The sequence below is a fragment of the Balaenoptera musculus genome, chromosome X, assembly GCF_009873245.2.
Source record: "Balaenoptera musculus isolate JJ_BM4_2016_0621 chromosome X, mBalMus1.pri.v3, whole genome shotgun sequence".
Taxonomy (NCBI): Eukaryota; Metazoa; Chordata; class Mammalia; order Artiodactyla; family Balaenopteridae; genus Balaenoptera; species Balaenoptera musculus.
The window spans coordinates 78,387,404-78,393,694 of NC_045806.1; the positions used below are offsets into that span (position 1 = coordinate 78,387,404).

At 36.0% G+C, this 6,291-nt stretch overlaps 1 non-coding gene across 1 annotated transcript; it reads right to left on the minus strand.

Annotated features, from left to right (window-relative positions):
• Positions 1-1,394: 1,394 nt before the first annotated feature.
• On the minus strand, positions 1,395-1,497 carry LOC118889318. Its single transcript, XR_005018460.1, has one exon. It is a non-coding gene; the product is annotated as a U6 spliceosomal RNA (small nuclear RNA).
• Between the last annotated feature and the right edge of the window lie 4,794 nt (positions 1,498-6,291).

The window sequence follows — 6,291 nt, forward strand, 5'->3', positions numbered from 1 at the left end:
AATCATTCTCATGGGTGGATAGTGATATTATATTGTGATTTTGATTTACATAACCCGAAGGGCTAACGAGATAGGGCAAGTTTTCATATTTTTTCCCCACTTGGATACTCTGTTTGTAAGTATATATTCAAGTATTTTGTTCATTTTTCTTTTGGATTGTCTTCTTTTTATGGATTTTTAGTTTTTTTAAATACTAGATATAAATTATCTAGGTTATATATTTTTTCAATGAAATTTTCATTTTAGAATACTTTTAAATTAATAGAAAAATTGGGAAGATAAGCACCGAGAGCTTATCCCATCCAGGATGCCCTCTTATTAAAATCTTATAATAGAATGGTACATTTGTTATAATTCACGAACCTATATTGATTCATTATTATTGACTAAACACCGTACTTTATTCATATTTCCTTAGTTTTCCTCTGATGTACTTTCTCTGTTCCAGTATCTCATCCAGGATACCACATTACATTTGCTTATCATGTCTCCTTAGACTCCTTTTGGCTATGACAGTCTCTCAGACTTTTCTTGTTTTTGATGAACTTAACAGTTCTGAAGAGTACTGGTCAGGTATTTGCAGAATGTCCCTCAAGTGGGGTTTTGGACTGACTTTTTATTATTATGTGATGCACATATATTTCTCCAGTAATATTTCTTACCATAAAGTCTTTTTTTCATCATCATATTATAGCTATACCAGTTTTCTTTTGATTACTACTTAAATGGTATGTCTTTCATCATCTTTTTTACTTTTAAACATCTGTGTCCTTTTATTTAATATAAGTGCCCCTTGATTTCCACTTAAAAAACATATAATTTTTTTTTAAGGAATTCCTTTATTTTTATTATTTATTTATTTATTTATTTATTTTTGGCTGTGTTGGGTCTTCGTTTCTGTGCGAGGGCTTTCTCTAGTTGCGGCAAGCGGGGGCCACTCTTCATCGCGGTGCGTGGGCCTCTCACTGTCGCGGCCTCTCTTGTTGTGGAGAACAGGCTCCAGACGCACAGGCTCAGTAGTTGTGGCTCAAGGGCCTAGTTGCTCCGCGGCATGTGGGATCTTCCCATACCAGGGCTCGAACCCATGTCCCCTGCATTGGCAGGCAGATTCTCAACCACTGCACCACCAGGGAAGCCCAAAAAACATATAATTTTTATTCCACTTTGACAATTTTAGTCTTTTAATTAGGACATCAGTTGCATTTAAAATGATTATTGATATATTTGGCTTTTATCTACCATCTTATTATTAGTTTTATATTTAACCCAACTGTTTAATCTTCCTTTTTCTTTTTATTCTTTTATATTAGATTATATATTTATTATTTTATATTGTATATTATTTTATATATTTATTTATATTATCAAGACATTCTTTTATTCATTTTCTTCCCCCAAATATGAAACATTTCATAAATTTGCATATCATCCTTGAGTACAAACCTTGATAATCTTCTTTGTATCACATTAACTTTAGTATGTGTACTGCTGAAGTGAAAATGGCATTTTTTTTAAACAAGAAGTTTTACTTTTGTGGAACTTTGTGATTTTAAAAAGTGCACATTATTTTGGAGAGTAAACTACATGCAGAATAAAATCTAGAACAGTTCACTTTCATGTAAGATATTTGTTCCCGTAAGTAGCCAAACCATAATAGATTATACTGTAGAGACTCAAAGAAAAGTGATGATGTTTTTATGTTCACCATATTTGTAAACAACCTGGTGTGTGCCCATATGATTTAAATGTATAATTATTTAAAGAATGCAAATTATTTTTTAAAAATTAAGAACTGTGAAAGTTCTGGGATTTTTTTTTTTACAATACTTGCAAGCTAACCAGTTAGCTTGCTACATTTCATGGATACTGGCAGAAAACAAAAAGACTACTGGGTCAGATTCGAAGGACTTTATTTTTCACAGCACAGTAGCCAGTATGATCTTCATGCTCACGTCAGTTCCTCTTGCCCTCAAGTTCCATGGGGGCAATATGGAGTGGTCCTAGGTGAATTCTGTACATGTAGTGTGTTTATGTCACAGTTGAAGAACACTGAGTTCAGGGAACCAGAATCTTTTACAGTGGGCTGTAAACAAACCTGACTGAAGGAGATAATATCTCCAATATCTCCTAGAAGGAGATAATATCTTTATTACACTGGAGAGTAAACAAACCTGCTCTTTGCTCTGGAAGGAGTCAGTATCTTTATCTTCCAAAGCCATTTGCTATATAAATGCACTTGAAAAGATGGTCCAGAATGAAAACTTACAGTGCTCAGAAGACTTGTAGAAACATGAGAGACCCATGGAGAATTGTCTCCCACATAAATGTGTACAGAAAGAAATGAATCTAAAAATGGAATACTCAGTGTTAAAAATCACTGTTCTTATTCTTTTCTATTACGCTGTTTCACAATATCGATCCTGAGTCGTAAATGACGTAAAAAGTGGAAGATAGATTACTTAAATAGAAAGGTTGATCTTGTTGAAAGATACATGGATACTGAGAGATTATTAATTCTTGTTTTAGGCTGAACCACTCAGTTGAGTTGGTCATCTGTTTCTGTTTCAGAAAGCTCTCTGGACAGGATTTCTGATCTTCTCTGGTAGCCTACAGTTTTAGATTGTTTGCAAAAATGGCTGAAATCACCCCCCTCCCCGTATCCATGTCTCTTTGCAATGTGATTTTGTAACTCCTTCCATTAAAAGGAGGATTTTATTTACCCACTCCTTGAATCTGGGCTATTCTTGTACTTTCTTCGATCAATAGAATGTGGCTGAAATGATGTTGTGGCTGTTCCTAGCCTAGGTCTTAAGAGACCTTGCACACTTTGCTCTCTCTCAGAACCCTGTCCGGGTCCCAGGTGAACAGTTCGGAATAGCCTTCTCAATGATGACAGGCATGTGGCTTAGTTGCCAATGTTTTCTTTGCTGACAGCGAGCTAAGTCTAAGAAGGAAAACTCCTTAGCTGACTTGCAGCTGACTAAAATGCATTAGTTAGACCAGCCAAGACCAGAAGAACTGTCTAGCTTGAGTTCAGACAAAATTATTGATCCATAAAATCATAAGCCAGATAGTTGTTGTTTTAAATCATTAAATTTGGGGATGGTTAATTATTCAGTAGGAGCTAATTGCTACCTACATAAAATATTAGTTTGTTATTACCACCAAATTCATTCATTCATCCAGTCACTCGTTCACTAGCGTGAATAAAGTTTTATGTGCCAGCAGGAAACAAAACAAAAGCAATATCTCTATCTCTTTGAGACTAGTGGAGAAAGACAGAAAATAACATAAAAATAAAACATATAATATTCTAGGTGGTAATAAGTACAAAGAGAAAAAGGAAATTAAAAAATTTTATATCAGGTAGCCAGAGAAGGCCTCACTGAGAAGTTGTTTTTTTAATTTTTTTTCAGTTGAATTATAGTTGATTTACAATATTGTGTTAGTTTCAGGTATACAGCCAAGTGATTCGGTTTTATATATATATATATATTTTTCTTTCAGATTATTTTCTGTTATAGATTATTATAAGATATTGAGTATAGTTCCCTGTGATATACAGTAAACTCTTGTTGCTTATCTACTTTATGTATAGTTGTTTGTATCTGTTAATCCCATACTCCTAATTTATCCCTCCACTCCCTCCCTTTCTCCTTTGATAAGCATAAGTTTGTTTTCTATGTCTGTGAGTTCGTTTCTGTTTTGTATATAGACTCATTTGTATTATGTTTTAGATTCTACATATAAGCGATATATAATATTTGTCTTTCTCTGTCTGACTTCACTTAGTATGATAATCTCTAGGTCCACCCATGTTGCTGCAAATGGCAGTATTTCATTCTTTTTGATAGTAGTAATATTCCATTGTGAGAAGTTAACTGTTGAATAAAGACACAGATGTAGTATGGGGGCGAATCATGTAGATATTTGGATGAAGAGTTTCCCAGGTAGAGAAAATGATAAGTGCAAAGCCATTAGGCAGATCCATATCTGGTGCACATTTTTGGGAACAGTTGGAGTAGAGTGAGCAGTGGGAAGAGTAGTAAGAGATGATATTAGGTAATGGGAGGCTAGACCCTGTATCAATTTACCTTGGCTTTTACTTGGAGTAATATTAGAAGCCTTTCAAAACGTTTAAAAAATTTCCCCCCTTTCACTGGAAGACTCTGAAGCAGGGCCATGACATGAGCTGGCTTCAGTCTTGACAGGGTTATTCTCACTGCTGTGCTGAGAAGAGACTGAAAGAAAACAAAGGTGGAAGCAGGAAGATCAGTTAGGATGCTATATCAATAATGAAGGACCAGAGTACTGGCAGTGTGGAGGTGATGAAAGATGGTAAGATTCCGGATATGCTATATTTTGAAGGTAGAGCTGAAAGGATTTGCTTGCTGATGGATTTGGATTTAGTGTGTGAAAGAAACAGAGTAAAAATCACTCTAAGGATTTGGTCTAAGAAACTAGAAGAATGGCATTGCAATTAACAATATTAGCCTGAAATTTCAGAGGAGATGTCTGGGCTGGAGGTAATTCATGTGGGAGTTATTCAATATGGAACATTTTTAAAGATACGAGTTTAGAAGGGAGAAGAAGACCAAGTACTGAACCCTTTAGCATGTCAGTGTTTTAATATCTGGGTGATAAGGAAAAGTAAGCAAAGGAGACTGAGAAGGAGTGGGCAATGAGGTAGGAAGAAAACTAAAAGTGTAAGACATCTTGGAAACAAATCAAAAAACAGTATTTAGAGGAAGAAGGACCACCAACTGTGTCAAATGCTGCAGAAAGGTCAATTAAGATGACCAAACACTGAATATTGATCACTCACTGAATTTAGCAATATGGAGCTTATTAGTAACTGTGACACAGTCAATTTAATGAACAGATCTTAGCAAAGCCTGCTTGAAATGGGCTCAAGATAAAATGAGAAGAAACTGGAAACAGCTGGTATAGCTCACACTTTTGAGGAGTTTTGCTGTAAAATGAAAGAGAAAAATTAGGCATAGTTGGAGTAGGAAGTGGGGTCAAGATCGTTCGTTCATTAGTTCCTTCCTTCCTTCTTTTGAAATAACATATGTTTAATTATTGGCAGGAAAGATCCAGTAGAGAGAAAGAAATTGATGATGGAGGAAACATGACACTCATTTTTCTGCTCTGTAATAAGAATGCAAAAAGAGCCTCCTATTTTCCACTACAAATTTTCCTTCCTTCATTCAGGATTGAACAGCCAAGGGGTGTAATGGGAATGAACTAATTATTATAGCATAATAATAGGAGAAGTGCATTTCTGGCTTGGTCAAAATGGCCAGCAGCAAACCTTCTTTGTGTTTCAACTGTCCTCATGTATAAAGAGAGAGAGAAGTTTTTAAAAAAAGTGGGAAGGAAATGAACTAACATTTCGGAGCTCTCTGTTTCTCTTGCCCTCACACACTGACTTTTCAGGCTACATGGCATTTGCAGAGTACGTGCTCTGGCTATGTGCTGCCGTCAGAATTTGTGTACTCAAAGGAGCTATAATGACATGGCAAATGATATATGAATATGCATCTGCATGACTTCATTCCCACCCTCTCTTTTGCTAGTTTTCAGGATTACTAATGTGTAATTTTTGTTAGCAAATACATTGAGGCAGAAGGAACCCACCAGAGCTGCAACAAAGCAGAATAATAATATCACCCCTCCAAGCTGCCCCAGCAGTGCCAGGGGACATGAGATGAAGACAGAAGCCTGGGCATTAAGACCTCCAGCCTGCTAATTAGGAAACCAGGGCTTTGCTTCTGACTCAGCTGCTGACTCGCTGACTCACTCTGCCATCAGCAAGTCATTTTGTCTCCCTTGGCATTATCATCATTACAAAGGTGATGGTGATTCCTGCCTCCCTGGATATATTGATGATTCATACATATTCAAAAGCTCAGAAAAAAGTGGGAGGAAAATGCCTTAAAATTCAAGGTATCACAAAGACAGTGTTTCTCTTGAAATAATGGCAGTTTCTTTTCATCTTGTGGATAAAATCTTATTTTTCTCCCGAATAGCATCAAGCAATCAAAATAGAAAACTCTCATGCACTAATTTCAAAGATTTCTTTGTGAGTGGGTGGGTACTGAAGTTTAATGAGGGGCAAGTTGGCCAAGAAAGCTTTCTGTCTTCTGGGTTTGTTAAGGAGATGTCAGCCGGCTACATGGAAACTTATTTGCAAAGCAGGAAAGAACGTCAGGGTATTACATTTCCGATGAGAGGAGTTCATCATTAATCAGCTCTAAATAGCACTACAAACCATAAGCTTCATTTTAA